The sequence below is a fragment of the Typopeltis vanoorti genome, chromosome 24 (assembly GCF_054136105.1).
Source record: "Typopeltis vanoorti isolate ZY-2024b chromosome 24, IOZ_Tvanoo_1.0, whole genome shotgun sequence".
Taxonomy (NCBI): Eukaryota; Metazoa; Arthropoda; class Arachnida; order Uropygi; family Thelyphonidae; genus Typopeltis; species Typopeltis vanoorti.
In genome coordinates, this window is record NC_143572.1 from 54,512,606 (window position 1) to 54,531,791 (window position 19,186).

Sequence of the window (19,186 nt, forward strand, 5' to 3'; positions counted from 1 at the left end):
ACCGCTCCCATTACATGATGCATCAAATGACATTTTTATACTGTATGTATTAAAGTTAGCGTTCCAAGAATTCTATAACTGGTCAATGGATAATGTTTACGAGAAAGTTGGTGTATTCTTGGAAATATGAACTAGTACACTGTTCAGTTTTTTTTTTTTTTTCGTCTACGTTTGACCATAAATTTCGCTCGATAGTGAAAAGTGAAGATCAGTCATACAGTGGAGTATGGACGTGAATAATCATTTGTTAAATGAGGCGTTATAGTTTACAAGACTAGACAATTAAAGGCTAGAGAGAGAGAGAGAGAGAGAGAGAGAGAGAGAGAGAGAGAGAGAGAGAGAGAGAGAGAGAGAGAGTGGGAAGGAGAGATGAAAACCACAATTTCGGTATAGTTTACAAACACGTCACTGTGAAGTCGAGATAAGCGAAAGGAGCCTAATAAATAACCATCCTTCATAAGTCAAACAAAACCTGTCAAAAGATACTAAATAAATAACAGGTGCCATCAAAGCCATGATCGTGAACGGAATATAAATGCATGTTGTTTCGATGATACGTGTTTATGCAAAAGAAGCACCGAACCATTTATAAACAAGTTTAGGAAATGTATGCTCTGTGTGTGAGTACAACAGACCATGACAAGCGCGTTCGCGATATTAAGATAGTTAATGAACAAGAGGTGAGGAGATTAGTACAAGAAGATTAAGGTAAGTTACGAGATTATGTATTTGGGGAGATTAATTTCCGAGAGAACGATTAATTATGACTTGGAGCAATTAATGTCCCTAGAAAATGATTAACAATCACCGGCAATCACCATGAATAATATACAAGAAGATAAATTGTCTTTGCATCATTTCTATTCTGTGTTACTATAAACACTACTCTTCTCAGAACTAATGTATTAGATCTTTTACTTTCTATCTCCGCGTTGAAGGCAAACAGGCGCCAATGTTGGGTTATTTTTATTTTTTTTTAATTTAAGCTTAACGTCTGCAGTGTTGCACTATTATGATCAGTCCTGTTCAAGAGAAAATCTGTTGCTTGCATTTCTTCGTAAAAGGATTGGGGCCCCTTGCCTATTATTTTAATAGCTATTGGCATCCTTTCAAGAGGAGACAGGAGTGAGAGAGAGGGAAATGATGGAGAGAATAAGATATATTTTTAATCAAGCTAAGTTAAAACTGACGAACAGGATTTTTCTATGAATTTCCTTTTCCCCCTCCCTATCTATACAAGATATCCATACTGCTCTGTGTTCCATTATTTTCCAGAGCTGTATCGATACCCAGAGATGGAGAGAGAGAGAGAGAGAGAGAGAGAGAGAGAGAGAGAGAGAGAGAGAGAGAGAGAGAGAGAGAGAGAGAGAGCCTATTCAACTCAGTTCTGTACTTAGTTAAGTATTTAATCATATTTAAAAATATTCACTTTCGTGTCCGATTGAAGAAAATAAAGAAGTATTAAAAGTCACGCAAAGCACAACAAAATACATGACTACATGCTTTTCAATTTTGTGCGGATCTATTTTTATCTAATAATTAGCATAATTACTACAAATTTGTGATGCCACAGTAATAATGTGCTTTCGTTCAGAAAGAAGTTAGATAAAGAACACAACTTGGCATTTTAGTTTTTACATTTAGAATTGTTTAGTTCCTTCTTTTCGGTAATTAGAATATTGCTTACTTTGGAAATCAGAGGCATTAGATGATTTTTTTTTTATTTTATTTATGTCATTATTTTATATCAGAATATTTCTATATTTCAGTTCACCAAAATGCATTTTTTATATTATTTTCATATTATAACTAACGAAAAGAACTAAAAAATAACTCGTTTCTTAATCTCTCAAACCAAAATTGAATAGAGGGTTAACGCACTTTTCTTAAGGACACAATATCACTTTTTTTAAATTCATCTTTTAGACTCAATATCTAACGATCCTATAACACTTAACGTCGTTTGGTTTTTCCTTAAATCTTAAAACATTTTCATGCTCTGGGCTGTAGCGCCATCTCACGGTAACGAAAATATTTAGTTCATTGTCTTGAATTATTTTTGAAGGCTGTTCTCGGCCAATACCTCACCGAACAATGCGCAGGAAATGAAAATGATCGGTATTGGCACATGCTTTATACGGAATCACTGATTTCTGCGTTTATAATTCAGTGGCGTTATGTGTACATCTACGAGGCAAGTGCAAGTGTTCTTAAGCGAGTTGTCTGTGTTTTTCAGGAGGTGTGGGGAGGGGGAGGGGGGGCAATCGTACCACCACTGCACTGGACTGGCTAACTCACCAGTTTGAACGATCCTAGACGGATTTGAAATTGGGTCTTTCCAACCAAAGTGTCGTCGCTATAGATGGTATATGCAAACAAAAAGTGCCTTTCGTTTACTGTCAGGGAGGTCACAGTGGTCTCATAAAACTCGCTGAACTTAATAAAGACCTGTGTAGTTATGTTTAGAAAATTAGAACAGTCGTGAATAGATGCTGATGGTTCTAAGATAAAAAAATGACAGTTTTTTTATATGAAAAGTAATTCTTTAAAAATTTACATCAATTTTACTGCACTCATTTATTGGGAGGAAAATAGATTTCATCCTTTGAATTGTCCTAAAAGAAGAGCTCCAAAATGAGATGCCAATAAAATCAAATGCACCAACACTTTTTTAAAACCTAGTTGGCGAGATTTCTATAATAGTCAGCAAAGTAAATAAATAAAAAAATAAAGTTTATTATTATTATTAAAAAAAAAAAAACAGTCCGTGCAGTTAGCCTAGCAGCTCTGCGCTTCGCAACCATATGCTTGAGAAAGGTGTGGCCAGGGTTCGATTCCCGTCGCCGAAGTGAGGAGCTTAAGGATTTTTCTCAGAAATAGCCAAATTAGCTGGTCTTGGACAGTGGGGTTTTTCTTCCCAGTTTATCTGGGGGTTTTCCTCCGGCAAGCAGACAAACCGTCCCAATGAACACACGCAGCTACAGCCATAGAATATACCGGGAGGCTTAGGGCTAGTCACCTTATCCTCGGGACGGGTACGACTTAGAAGGGCTTAAGATAGCTGTGTAACAGGCCAGTAGGCCTAACACGTAGAAGGGAGAAGAAGAAGATTAAAAATAACAAAAATAAGTATAATGAAAATAATTTGACAATAGACTAGTTTACAGAATACTTCAATCTTTGGGGGGGGGGGGGGAAGCAATAGCATATTATTTTACACCGCCAGGGAGTCCAAAGACTCATCGAGGGAGGGGCACCTGCTGTACAACGCCATTACTGCCGACGACCACCACTAGTTTATCCACAGACGATCACAAACATCCATGCCACGGCGGGATTCGAACCCGCAGCCTTTTGGCTGGAGAGCGAATATCCTAACCACTCGACCAGCCAGGCCGGCTAAATGTTTTAATATTCCATTAAAATATTTTTATTTATAATTCTATTGAAAGTTTAAGAGCACAAGGTGGTGGCACTTGTTCGTCATAATATCTACCTTAAAAAGTTGATTCATGCATAGCCTCGAGCTCACCATCAGTGATGTTGGAAGGACGGAGATGTGCGGCATACAATTTTTAGAAAGTTAGTTGGGGCTGAAGGATTTCCGCCTCTTACTATTACTACTACTGCTAATAATAATAGTAATAATAATAATGATCAACGAAACTTACTCTGGAAAGAACCCTCTTTATGACATCTGTAAATTACTCGGTGGACTATCTTATATTTTCCTGCTCATGTGAAATCAAATGTAAATCGTTCATTTCAGAAAATAAGAACACCATCTATGAATCACGTTTGAAACTATAATATATTTTTCTACTTCATCGACTCAGAAATAGTTAGCAAGCTGTAAGAAGTAAGAGGGGTCAAGCAGTTTTGTTCCTCGTAAAATTAGCTGCAAAGAATACATTTGTTCCTTTAATTTTGGAAACCAATCTTTTTAATTTTCCCAATCTTTTCGAATAAACATTAATTAGTGTTAATTGCAAGTTGTTGTTTTTGTGTGTGTGTGTGTGTGTGTGTGTGTGTGTGTGTGTGTGTGTGTGTGTGTGTGTGTGTGTGTGTGTGTGTTCGGTCATTATTTAGTAACGTTAAACAGTCACATGATCATCAAATGTCCAACAGCTTTTATTACTCATTGTTATTAAATGTGAAACTACCATTTCCGAAGTGCATTTGAAAATTCACTTAGCCATTTGTAAGCTATAGAAAGGTCACTGACTTGAAATTGATTCTTCCACTGTTTTCTCTCTCCTTTGCACGACATCTATTTTTTTATCGCCATTACTAATCCTTTACTACGCAATTGGTTCATATTTTAGATTTTCTATCGATATCCTTTAATAGTCGTTTCCCGTTATTTCCTGCGCAAACGTGTGATGTTTCAGTTGAAAACCAGATGAAAGGTTACCTAGTTACACGCATATCGCGACCACGATGTTCATTATTATTAGGTATGTGGCTGTGTTGCCTACGTCGAGAGTCTGCGCGTTTCACCTGTAATTATTGTTATCTGTTTTTTGAAAACTAATATTACATATTATGGCATAAAAGGAGGTCAAAAGCAAGACTATTGATGTTAACTGAAACTCTCTTGATTTTGTTTTTCTGATATTACCATAACAACAGCCTGCGTCTTCCAAAATACATTTGCTTTTTCATTTTCAAATAACATTAGAAAAACTGAATTTTATCATGCATTATATACTAAGGAAAGTGATCAGAGCTTACTCCACCTTTACTACGAGTTGCCTCAGACCTGAACTATGTTCAGACGCAAACTTGACTTATTTGTCTGCTTGCTTACTTGGGAAAAAGAATTAAAACCTAGCTTATAAAATTACTTGGTATCTTTAACACATAACACACACACACACAAACATATGTGCACACACACACACACACACACACACATACACACACACATATATATATATATATATATATATATATATATGTGTGTGTGTGCTAACGATAGGTTTTAATCCTTTTTCCCAAGTAAGCAAACAGACAAGTAAGTCAAGTTTGCGCCTGAACATAGTTCAGGTCTGAAGCAACTCATAGTAAAGGTGGAGTAAGATCTGATCACTTTCCTTAGTATTTCCCCTAATGCGAAGCATATCCCCTTGCGGATATCTATGATGCTATGCATTAAAGGCAAGGGCAACTACCCAGACCCGTTTCGACCTTTATTGAGGTCTCGTCAGTGGGAGCCAGACCCAAAAATTCCAAGGCTAAAGTAATGCAGAGCTTATAAATTTTACTTAAACAAGTTGCCACAAGATGCTTTGACCTTATTAAATAAAAATCTCAGGATGAGAGTAAGATTTTACCTTTACTACGAGTTGCCTCAGACCAGAACTATGTTCAGGCGCAAACTTGACTTACTTGTCTCTTTGCTTACTTGGGAAAAAGGATTAAAGCCTAGCTTATAAAATTGCTTGTATCTTTAACATAGTATATACCCAAGGTAAAAAACTTTCTCTCTCTCTCTCTCTCTCTATTATATTTCATTTTTTAAAGGTTTCTGTTTAATTTAGACAAAAACATATACGATGATCCCTGTATGTTGATTGGTTTTACACTTATATTTTCAAAATTAAAAAACATATTTCTTACATTTGTGTTTCTGATCCAATCTGTGCCACTCGTATGTACATCATGGAAGCAATAGAATAGTATAAAATAAATAAATACATAAATATGGGTGATAAATATAAATCAATATCGCATATATATTAACCAACTCAGATTATAATTATCTCAGATGTGGCTATGACAGGAGGCCCATTTCAGAATGATCGTCGCGACATCCTGCGACAAATAAACTAATGAGTTTATATTCGAATTTATATTATTAATTAATTTTTCCACTAATCTCGGTTACTATTATACTATTGACCTACTGGTACGGAAGTATTTCAATATTTTAACAACTGGTATGTAGGGTTTTTTTCCTTCTCAGAAAATCGGTTTTTCTAGACTCCACATTTACCGAAAAATAATGTTGGAAATTCCTTTCAACTGCTGCAGGATTTTTACTACCTCATAAAGGATCATTAGATATTGTTCACTCCACGTTCAGTCCCCCTTGTCGGTGAATAAAGTGTACTTACACGCATCAGAATTTGAGACCATACCCAACCAAGTTTATCCGCGTTCCATAATTTTCCCCTTCAAGAGGACTCTTTTATTGCAAATGGTATATGGATGAGCATTATCTTTACTTAGCACCCATTAAAACAATGGATTAGGAAATGTAAGGTATGTAGTTATTCGCAGAGGCTTGTTGCAGGTGCACTATTTCAAGGACTGTTTTGAATTTGGTGATTAATGGCATGTTTAGTTATAACACCAAATTATCGTAAAGCAGACCTCCGTGTACTGCAGATAAAAACTTATCTGCAGTAACATTGGAAGTAACATTGTTAGAAAATTGAAGTAATATTTATCAATAAATCTCACGCAGTCGTTAAAAAATCTGTAAAAGAAGTAATCTTTTATAGATTAATCCAATAAAAAATCTGAACAATGTCTACTTGTAACCTCCGAAGGAGCTTTCAAGAACTAGACTGCGCAACTAGACCACGATTTTTGCAATCAGGCAGCGCTGCAATTGCTGGTTGTTGATATGAGATTTTTCTGCTTAAAATCACTGTATTTTCATTGCTGCATATTCAGATTGATATTTACAGTAGTGATCATCACTTTGTAATAAAAAATCCTCTAATTTTTAGGGCCAATCTTGGGTTCTGAGAGCATCTCCACTGCCGACTTCTTTTGTTGACAGGGAATTCAGGTACGGTACGCGAGCAAGGGTGATGTCCAGAAGTCCAACCCTGCCCCTTAAAGGTGCCTTGAATCATGGGAAAAGACGGACCAGACAAAACGTTCAACATGAGTTTTTATTTGGCGGTGAGTATCACAATATTTCGATCCAAGTGACCTAACTGGTTAGTTGTATTTGTAAGCCATATATCTGCATGCTGTGTGTGTGTGTGTGTGTGTGTGTGTGTGTGTGTGTGTGTGTGTGTGTTGTACAGGTTTTTTCTTTTTCTCACGGTAATGTCCTCATTACTGAGGCCTTACTGCTAATACCAAGAGGTTTCCGTACGGGGTGAAAAAAATAAAAGACCCAAATAGTAATCTCTTCAATTCTTTCAGGTGAATTTTTTACTTCTTTAATTTAATAATAAAATATTAAATAAAATGTGTAAGAAAAAAAATTTTGGATGTTTAAACCGGTAAGAATTATGATATGTGACGATAGGGTTTCTTGTCTGCAATAATTTTAATAAATTACAAGCGAAAGATATACACTAGCAATATGACAGAAATATTTAGGACCAACTAAGAATGGCTCATACAAGCACGTTAAATTTGCTTAAAAGGAATAAGAAAAATAAATGTTTGAAAAATATCCTTCAGTCACATAATACTGTAATGAAATGTCTAAAGTGTGTTCGCTACTATATAGAGACTGGACAGTAATCGGAAGTAGCAATAGGCATGTATATATTAACGTTCATAATAAACCAGTATGTTAATAATAACTTCCCATTTCATTCATGCGATGCTAAGGGTTTCGATGTATTGACACTGTACGTTTCAGAGTGAGCATCGTGAGATGGCGCCATCTTTAGGAGGAATGGTAAGAGTATCACCGTTTTACCACAAGTAAGAAGATAGTATATATACTGTGTATATATATATATATATATATATGTAGAAAGTTTTTTTTATCTTGGGTATAATATATTTTAAAGATACCAAGCTATTTTAAACCTGGTTTTAATCCATTTCCCAATCGAATATATATATATATATATATATATATATATATATATATATATATATATATATATATATATATATATATATATATATATATATATATATATATATATATATATATATATATATATATACTGTATATATTTGATTCGTGCTTTGTTTTTTAATTCTTGTATCTGAAGGTGTGTGCTTTTACGTTATCATCCATAATATGAGTTTCACTTTCAAATAACATTACAATGATATAAATAGGTAGTAGATAATTTTTGTCATAGGATGTGAAACCGCCAAGTTGCTTATTTGTATTCCAGAACATAATTTTTGTATTATGTTCTGGAATACAAAACACAATTAAACATCGAATTAAGCTTAATTAGTTTAAATTTTTACATCTTAAAGGATTTGTGCAAATCTGGACATATGCATGCCTGTGTATATTTTAGAATTAGGACATTAACCATAAATTCCTTAAATTCAAATTTGTTCGCAATGCTACTCAGTAATATCATTGTACTTTTTTTTTTGTATAACAATCAATATATTAACTAAAATTGACTTTTTGCACAGACGAAAGCGATACTCGCTCTACTGTATGACTTCTTTAAATACAATGCATGGCATTCTCCCTCTTTCCATCTGTTAATTTCATTTTCGCATTTTATATGAATCTCAAACCAGACAACGCTAATTGCTACTACTACACATATGTGAATTAATGTGTAGTTGCTCATTTGTGAATGTATTTGAGCAATAAAAAAAACGACACTGCTCCTTACGTTGATGATACCTTCTCTCCATTTGACTGCATGGCACGGATATATTAGGAACGTTTTCGGCACACCTTAACAGCACATCTTACATAAATTCACTATATAATAAACACTTTATATTATCTTCCCACTAGTACAGCATCATTAAAACAATAACTGATACGACCAGAACCCTTTGTTTAAACCATATCAGCCTTGTCAATGTCATCTATAGTATCTGTAACACTGTCTGAATCAATAGCTTCCTCCTCATCCCACAACAGAATAAACAGAACTCTATAAACTCTCCCCGAAAACCTATATCGCAAAAAATCCATTGCTATCCCTTACATCCAGAGTAGAGTAACTCGGAAAACGTAGCACGAGTTCTTAAAATGCTTAAAATTCAAACCTTATTTAACCTTTTATAATAATCATAAAAAATACCTTTATCCGATCATCAAAATCTATCGTTATATGAGTAGTTAGAAGAAAAAATGCATGTAAAAGACTATTTTAATTGCTGGTGCTTGTTATTAATAAGACTGAGGGAATGGATAAAATATTATCGCATGTATTAAGGGAATGTGCAAAAAAGAGCTAACAGTGCTTTTGACTTGGTTGATCAACAAGAATGACTGGTACAGCAAAGTAAGGGTTTTTAATCCTGGAAACTTTATTAACACAGTGACTCAAGAAAATCGACCATAGAATTCTCACAGTTATACAGACAATAATAAATAGTGTTAGGGTTAGTGAACCGTATCTCTTCACCAGGTCTTTCCAACCCAGGACATCATCCTTCCTGATGGGAGAAGATGGAGTTAATTTAAGGTGTTCAGGACTCTTAAATATTATTTGGTGTATATACCGCTATTTAATAACGTGATTTATAAATAACTTGAAATTATATTTTTGAATAATTTCGAATTATTCAAAATTAAATATTATATAGAAGTTAATAATCAACATTTTCAAATTTTAGTTACTCAACACTTCGAAAATTCATATCCATTAATGTACACTTCAACCATTTTTATTTCTAAAATAAATCCATTTTCACTGCGAATTTTAGTTGTCAGAAGTACCCAATCGGGTGGAAATATCTTGGAAGTGGTAGAGAAGATCAGAGATCTGGGGATGATTGTAGACAAGGACCTAAAATTGCAGGGACATGTTACTAAAATTGTGAGGACAACACAACAGATAATGGGAATGATGCGCAGGGCACTGACTTGTAAAAGTAAGGATGTTATGGTTCCTTTGTATAAGACTTTGATCAGGCCACATATGGATTACTATGCACAGATTTAGTCACCTGGTTTTCAACAAGATGAAGATCTATTGGAAAAGGTTCAGAGACGATTGATTAAGGTGGTTTCTGGTCTCTGGAATGTTGAGTATGAAGACAGATTGACAAAATGCAATTTGCAGAAATTGGTGGATAGGAGAAGAGGGGATATGATCGAGACATTTAATCTGTTAAGAGATTATACCGGATTAATGTGGAGGAGGTTCTGCATAGAATGGGTGAAGATACGGAGAGGTCATCCCTGGAAGCTGTATAAGGAGAGTGTGAGCAAGGGAGTGAGGTTTTTTGCATAAGACTAGTGAGTGATTAGTATGCACTGCCCGAGAGTGTGGTGAGCGTACAGACAGTGAACATATTTAAGGAGCGGTATATGATAAACTGTGCGTGTAACAGTGGACCTTCCACGATGAATCTTTGACTCCATGGAGGATTTTTTTATAATAATAATAATAATAATAATAATAATAATAATAATAATAATAATAATAATAATAATAAATACTATACGTAATATATAGACATTTAATGCGATCAAAACCTCTACTGAGTGTATGAAGAGCCAGTAGCCAAGATATGTACTGGCACCATGCACGTAGATTAAAAATAGCGGCTGTCTGACTTATTTTAGTTAATTCGCTAAGCAAATTGTATTCATATTGAGCGTAACGAACTTTCTCTTTATATTTCTGAAAAGATTTGTACAGTAACGAAACACTATGTATAGTAGTGAAGGTTTAAACTATTATGCAAAAAAAAAAGTCCTTTCTACGAATAGCTTCATTTCGTTTTTTAATCAACGTAGCTTCATGATTAACATAAAGGAAGATTAATGTGAAGGCAAGAAGTTTGACTGTCTTAAATGAAAAAGCAATGAAAATGAAACCGGACGTCGTCTTGAGAGGAACAATTTCCGTCCTTGACCCTGTTATTTGAAGCTCAGCAGGGCGAATTCGAATAAACTAGAGGAATTAAATGCTCTGAGAAACATATACATAAAATAAGCGTTTTCATTTCGTGGGTTGGATAATGGAACTAAAATCGATTAAGTACGAAAATGGGCTGTAGATAGTAGCGATAGACATCAAGTCTTCTTCTTTGCTCATGGAACTTTGTCACGTAATGGGTCTGCAGATGGGATGATACCACGCCGGTGTCTCAGAATATACAAAAATAAGTTTTCTTCCCCCTTTTTTTTTTTTTTAAAGGAAGCTTCTTTTACGTGGATGTTTTGACTGGAATGCAAGCCCAGACCACGGTGACCCAGTTTCTGGTATTTCTGGCATTGACGACTTTGAATTATGACACTCAGAGTAGCATGAGAGATAGTATAAACATTAGAGTGTGAAGAAGGAAGGCAAAGGATAGAAAAAAATGAAAAAGAAAAAGAGAAAACAGATTTCGAAAAAAATATTTGCTGTTGTGAAAGAAAGAGATGAGTAATTACCACAACCAGTACGGATGAATTTTAGTACTTGTTAGAATTTTGGTTATATTAAACATGAGAGATGAATTTTAACCCCCCCCCCAAGCCCCTTCCTCCAGTGGGATTAAATTATCTGTAAGTCAGTTCATGGACTTATGGCTCAGCCTAGTGTATGAAGCCTGAAAATTTTTCTCTGGCCAGTTTTACCTGTTTTCGGGGGGGGGGGGGGGGGGAACCTAGGTTCCCTAAGTTTCAAGAGAAAAACTTCCGGTTCCTCCCCCGAGGTGACAGCAAAAAATTGTCAGGAGAACAGTCAATGGTATGGAAGACATTCCAAATCACAAATTATTATTCCCGTACATATTCTTCAGAATAGCATAATTACATGAATATCACAGCTGTTATGGAATGTGCTACTAAAGGAAAGAAGTGCATGCAGACAATAATTTATTTCCAATATTATGTCACTATATTAATTACAAATTAATCATGAAAAGCATAAAGAATTTAGACTGCTATGGTATTGTGTTTTATAGACTACTCTAAAGCTGTTGATTGTGTTTAACATGTGAAACTGTAAGAATAGGTGTTAGATTAACTGATTGGCTCCAGGTTTGGAAAGGGAGTTAGGCAAGGATGCCTACTTTCTCCTCACTTGTTTAGTATCTATGTTGAGGAAATTATTTTTGTAGCACTGGATGAGCTTAAGACAGGAATTAGGATAAGTGGTAGATTGATCAGTAATCTGAGGTATGCTGATGATACAGTGTTCCTTTGTAATGACAAGGAAGAAATACGATGAATCCTTAACAAAGTAACGAGATCAGTAAGAACAGAGGACGTTGGCTTAATCCCAGCTTGACAAATATTATGGTTCTCAGTGAAAATACAGACAGGGAAACTCTTGAGAAACAAGTGTACCTCAATGGAGAAAGAATTGAGAAAGTCAGCAAGTTCGAGTACCTGGGATCCATTATTAATGTGAAGAATTGCTGTTCAGAAGATGTCAGAAGAAGATTAGCAATGAGTAAAACAACAGTCAGAGACTTGTTTAAAATCTGGAAAGATAGATTTATCTCCACAGGAACAAAGTCGAGGATTTTGGATGCAGTTGTTTTTCTAACAGCGACTTATGGATTTGAGACTTAGAACATAAAGAAGTCTGATAGGAAAAGGATAACTGCTTTTCAGACATGGTTTTACAGAAGGCTGTTGATATATACTGAAATATACCGAAAGGCAAACAAATGGATGGGTGTTAGAAAGGACCTATAGAACTTTGAGGCTTCTTAAGGATACGGACAGAAGAAAGTTAAGATACATTGGACACAGTGAAAGGAAGGAAGACTTCTCAAAGAGTAATAGCAGGTAAAGTTCCTGGAAAAGAGGAAGAGGTAGAACATCAATGAGATGGAAGGATGGATGGTGTGTGTGTGTGTGTGTGTGTGTGTGTGTGTGTGTGTGTGTGTGTGTGTGTGTGTGTGTGTGTGTGTGTGTGTGTGTGTGTGTGTGTGTGTGTGTGTGTGTGTGTGTGTGTGTGTGGAGTGACTGATCTTCAGAGAGTTGAAGCCTCCAGAAAAGCATACAACAGGACTACATGGCGTGGCCTGGTGTGGCACATCACCGAGCATCGGAGTGACTACCATACGGCATCTGTGGATATACAATGAATAGATGGATTGAAGTATTAATTATACTGCAAGTGAAAGATCTCAGCAACTGAAAACAACTTTTTTTTTCGAAGACCTAGAACTACACTAGAAAATGAGGGAATTAGCTTGTTTAAATGCACGATTTTAATAAATAATGATTCCGATGTTTAAATCCTTACAGTATAACGCTGAAAACGACAAGGAAATAATAGATCCGTCAGATTATCGAAATATAAAAAGAGAATATGTGTTATTAATTAGAAAAGCGCTTCTACAGCGCTGTTTTTACTATTGTAAAAGCACGGCCGAAGTAACTAAAGCGATAAAGTTTGTACATTATGTGTCTTCACTGTGCGTGTTCCTCTGGTTGGTTTTCTGTTTTGCGGGATGAAAAACTCGAGTTTCCAGGAGGGAAAAATTACATCATATCTACATACAGCCGACTAATGGTTAACTCACCTTCAAATGAAAAGCCGTTACGAGGGGGGGGGGGCGATGAAAAGTTCTGATAAACACCTAGAACAAAAATGACTAGTTTGTGCCACAAGGGAAAGACGTTTTTCTTAGAGAATTGGCAAATAATGCAGCAGCGTTGTAACAAGTGTATAGCATTTCGTGAGAAATATGTAGAATAATGTGTTAGTTACATGGTTCTACCACAATTCTTTCATGATGATTATCATAACTTCTCATCCCCCCCCCCGTCCTAAAAACTTTTTTTGTGTCCTAGACGGGATTCGAACCAAGGTCTTTTTAGCCGAAGGACAATGTTGGTTCCATTCGGCTGGAAAGAGACCTTGATTTCAGCCGAATCAAACAGACAGACAGCGAGACAGAAGATAAAAGTCTGTCTGTCTGAAATCCTATGTGAGTGAAGATCTAGGTTCGAATTACGTCGAGATGTGAGAAACCTCTGTGAAGATTTTCACCTTAAAGTTTTCCTCTAAAAATGCAGTTCCCACTCAAAAAAGAAAAAAAAAAGCAACAGAACTAGAGAGGATGGAATGCTATTAATTAAATCATGTTATTATACGATAACGAATCGCTGCGATGGACCATTGGGCATTACCCAATAAAAGTTTCCAAACTTTATGTAGTGGTGTCCTCACTATTGTGTCATTCCAAATTAATTCATCAGGGAACTGAAGCTGGGTAATTATTTGTCTTGATAAAAGCGATTTTTTTTACCTTATCCTTTAGATGAAAAAAAAAACATTTTTTTTTAGATTTTTCTTGACATCCTATTAATTATTGCAGTCTTGTGTTATATTGACGGTACCACGGAATTTTTATAATTTCGAAGAGTTATAAAATGAATTATTATTATTAATATTATGTGACACCTCCAGGGTGGTCCAAAGACTCATCGAGGGAGGGTACCTACTCTACAACTCCGTCTCCACCACTGAACTACAACGAACCGCAACTACACCAACCCCATCTGCCACGCACCACTAGTATTTTCAGACAATCACAAACATCTATGCCCACAGCGGGATTCGAACCCGCAGCCTTTTTTTTTTTTTTTTTTTTGGCTGGAGAGCGAATACGCTAACCACTCGGTCAACCAGACTGGCAAATCAATCTCATCTTATTTCTGGGATTAATTTAGACTGTCCAAATTTCAATGTTTTACAGCCATTTTAATGCTCAAGATATCTACTTTTTGATTTCCTATTTGCATTTTTAGTGAACTGTTTTTCTTCTTCTTCTTCTTCTTCTTTTTTTTTTTTTTTTTTTGTAAGATGACAACCGCCTACTATAGGTCTTCCAAGTGCTATTTTTCCTCATTTTGCTCTACCTTGTAGGCCCTAGGTTGAACACAAATAACTTACGTAAATTTTTTATTAGCATAAAATTTTCGTCCTAGTGTCAAGGGGGCACCTTCAGCATGACTTTCAAATTAAACAACAAGAACAGAAACTGGTAGATTCAACATTGAATACGTGTGAACTGCACGTACATGATGTAGAGTGACATGGTCTGAATTAAGGTTATTATTATCATTATTATCAGACCTCCATGGAGTCAAGTGACTCATCGTGGAGATCCCACTATTACACACACACACACAAATTTTATCATACCGTGTCTTAAATATATTTACCGTCTCCGCATTCACAACACTCTCAGAAAACGCATTCCAATCACCCATCACCATTCTCTCTACAAAAAATCTGCTCCTCATACTCTTGCTCACACTCTACTTATACAGCTTCTACGAATGACCTATTGTTTTCTATTTGTTCTTCCCCATTCTATGTAAAACATCATCCAATAAAATAAAATAAAGTAATTCTGGAACTTGTGAAGAAGAATTACTTTCCATAAAAAAGGATAATTTAAGTCTACCACTTCTATTTTTTAAAGTAATTACCATACTTAAATACTTAAATATAAAGAGCTAATAAGCTTCATTTCGGCGATATAAACATTATTTAAATTAAGGGGATATTAAATCCCACATTGTTTTAAAACCGAATAAGAAACTCAAAGATTGGAATCAGAGAATACCTAAAGAATAGCGATCAGAACTTTACTGATACCGCTAATGCAAGTGACCCTAGTACGTAGTACAATACTAGGGTCACTTGCATTAGCTCACGCTAGTGATCGCCGATACTTTATAGTTTACTATATTCGGCATGAAACTCTCTGATTCCAATCTTTGAGTTTCTTATTCGGTTTTAAAACTATGTGGGATTTAATATCCCCTTAATTTAAATAATGTTTTCATTGCCGAAATGAAGCTTATTAGCTCTTTATACTTAAGTAACTTAATGGTTGCACCTGTTTGGAAACTCGTATAGCAGAGTATATAAGTTCTTTTCGCTATACACCTCGGTATTAATTTGGTCTACTCACTGATGAAGCCTTAAAGAAGGCTGAAACCGGTGTGGGGTTATTATGAGTTCGCTCTCTTAAGGTTTTTTGCCTTAAGGGAGCAATTTGAGTCTCCGGGGAAAGAGTTCTCCGGCACGGCCCGCTGAGGGGCTTTGTCGGTGAATGCTTTTCTTCGGAATTTGAGTGGTTCTGCTCGGTGGTGGCGTGTGGGTGGAAGGCCATCACTGAGTAGAGCCAACGCTGAGATGGACGGTCTTTCGCCCACGATTGAGTGGCCTAGGGATCGTCCGAATTTTTAGAGACGGCTTTACTTATTCATAAGGCTGAAACCGGTCTGGGTAGTGACCTCCCTCCATAATGTAATAATAGTATACATTTCCTAGGAAATGTATTTTTACATTATGGAAAATACCTAAGAATAGCGATCAGAACTTTACCGCCTTTGCTGCGAGTTGTCCGGTATTGTACTACGTACTAGGGTCACTTGAATTTGCTCACGCTAGTGATCGCCGATACTTTATAGTTTACTATATTCGGCAAGAAACTCTCTGATTCCAATCCTTGAGTTTCTTATTCGGTTTTAAAACTATGTGGGATTTAATATCCCCTTAATTTAAATAGTAATTACCATATTTAATTTTAAAAGTCATCGGCCATATAACTCTGAATACTCATATTATTTTATCATTTACTTATCAAAATGCTATTATGTACCTGTACATAAATGTTTTTTTTTCTCCCCCATTTGATACTGTCACATAATGCACCCATGATCCTAAAAAAGAAAAAAAAAGAATTCTCTTGTAGGCGGATGAATCAAATACGCTGATGCAAAAAAAAAAAAAAAAAAAAAGTTTACTTCATTTTCAAAAGATTAAAGGGATGATTATAACAGAATGAAACAAATTTTACTTTACAGCTACCTAACAAGAAAAATTCATGTTCTTCTCTCATGAAATTTCGAATTTTCACTTGTCATCCGCATTACTTTTTTTTTTTTTTTTTGGCTAAGTCAGACATTTCTAATTTTTTGGAAACTTTGAGACAATTTCTTTCATACAAGAAAGACTTCAATCAAGGTTTTGTGTATTCATATTGCGCGACTTGTATAAACGAAATATACAAAAAAAAATCTGACTTGAGGATTTAATCTAAAGTCTGCAGGGTACAGTACACAATGGGGAGAAATAGCACTCGGAACACGTAAAAGCAGGAGGCCACCATCTTGAAAAATAAATGTCTGCAAATGCAAATAAGAAAGAAAAAGTACACACTTTGTTCATTAAGTAAAAAACATTAGAAATTGGACAATCTAGAAATAACACTGGCCAACAAAAAAAAATCTTTTTTCTGCTGATTATGATCTGACACTTGTTTTTTACTAATTTCGGTGGGCTGATTTCAAATATCAAACCAATTTTTCTCTATCACGTCAAGTTTTTCCTCTATGGCCTTTTCTTTTTGCTAATTTTAAGTTTTTGATAGTTTTAAGGAGGCAGTGCTATTTAGAGGATCAAAAAAATCGATTTTTTAATATTATTTTCTGAAAGAATGTACTTTTAAAAATTTGTTCCTAACTTTTTATCAAGAAATTCGAAAAATTCCCGAAGATATAGCCTATTATTCAAAGCGGTGCGCAGATCAGAATCGGAGCGCTCACCGCTCTCGCTTGTTAGTAAACGAATAAATGCGTAAGAACCTGCAACGGTACGTACTGGCGCAACTAGACCTAATGAATTTAGGTGATGAAAAGTAGGCGATGACAACTGCCTAAAACAAATGAATGCTATATGCGTCATAGCGGACAAAGAACGATCGAAATCAGTCAATCGTTAATCGATCGTGAAAGTATGATGAGCGCTTATAACATTTCAATAAAGTCTCTGGTTTTTTTTTTTTTGCCTTGTTAATTGCATGTTAGTTGGCAGTGAAGAAAATACATCATGTCTACTACTCGAAAATGTGTCAATAGTGTAGATTCCTTCTGCTACATTTGTGGCAGCTTTACTGTTCCCAGTCAAAGGACAAATATCACTGATTTCGACGAATTTTTGGCATTCCAATGATGATTTATTGGAATTGTTGAAATGATTTATTGAAAATTGTTGTTTTTTTATAAATATTCTTGTAATTTTTAATGAATATTGTTAAGTAGTTATGTATCTAATTATCGGCCTCTCGCGCATTCAAAGCGCAGGTACGTGCCGTTGCAGGTTCTTACGCATTTATTCGTTTACTAACAAGCGAGAGCGGTGAGCGCTCCGATTCTGATCTGTGCACCTCTTTGAATAATAGGCTATATCTTCGGGAATTTTTCGAATGTCTTGATAAAAAGTTATTAACAGATTTTTAAAAGTACATACTTTCAGAAAATAATATTAAAAAATCGATTTTTTTGATCCTCTAAACAGCACTTCCTCCTTAAAACTATCAAAAACTTACAAATTAGCAAAAAGAAAATGCCATAGAGGAAAAACCTGACGTGATAGAGAAAAATGGGTTTGATATTTGAAATCAGCGCACCCAAATTAGTAAAAAACAAGTCTCATATAAAAGTCAGCAAAAATTGTGTTGGATTGTGTAATCAGTGTTATTAATTAATTAATATTAATTAATTAATAATTTCTAAGAAATAAATTAATGAGAAATTTAATTAATAAATACTTTCTAAGTAATAAATAATTAATTAGAAAAAAAATTAAAACTCTCCAAAATTGTAAAAATTCTGTGGGTCGGTCTAATAAAAGTGACTGCCATAATTAATGCGATACCAGGCAAAGTCTAAATAATAAAAATAAAAAATAAAATAAATAAATAAAGTAAAAAAAAATAAACAAATAAAGTAAAAATAAAATAAATAACAAAATAGTTCTTCTCTAAAGGATAGGGTAACTTTGATTCTTATTTGATTTATTGATGGGTACTTAGATATTACTTTGCTCTCCTAGGATGAAGCAGTACCTAATTTGTAAAACAATGTGTTATGAGAAAGACAAGATGAATTCAGAAAATGCGCTTGATATTACTTCAATTCCGTTAAATGACATTTCAAAAAGTCTTAAAGTCATTATAGTGTATCAGAAATAATAACTACCCTTATTAAAGAAATATATATTAATAATAATCCCTGTTCTCTTAAAAATTTATCATACACATACAAAACGGTGACGAACCCATGCCATATTTAGTACTGAGGGAGGGGGATAGGGATCTGTATGTGTGTGGCGGGGGGAGGATGTGATGATAAAGAAGAAACGTATTCATGTTCTTCTTGAACAGCTGCAGATTATAACCCTTTGGAAACAGCGAAAAAGGCTACTCGCTAGAATAGAGCGAAGCAGGAATGAAAGAAAAAAAATAATAAAATAGAGAAACTTGCTAGTTGGTTTCTGAATTTTGAATTTAATAA

The 19,186-nt window shown here is 35.0% G+C and overlaps 1 long non-coding RNA gene across 2 annotated transcripts in view; it reads left to right on the top strand.

The window, feature by feature from the left end:
* Nucleotides 1-344: 344 nt before the first annotated feature.
* LOC150093222 (uncharacterized) overlaps nucleotides 345-19,186 on the top strand; it is a 40,720-nt gene continuing 21,878 nt past the window's right edge. For both annotated transcript variants that reach the window (XR_016550450.1, XR_016550451.1), the window contains exons 1-2: nucleotides 345-708; nucleotides 6,741-6,918. This is a non-coding gene — a long non-coding RNA (uncharacterized LOC150093222). The remainder of the gene's footprint in view (nucleotides 709-6,740; nucleotides 6,919-19,186) is intronic.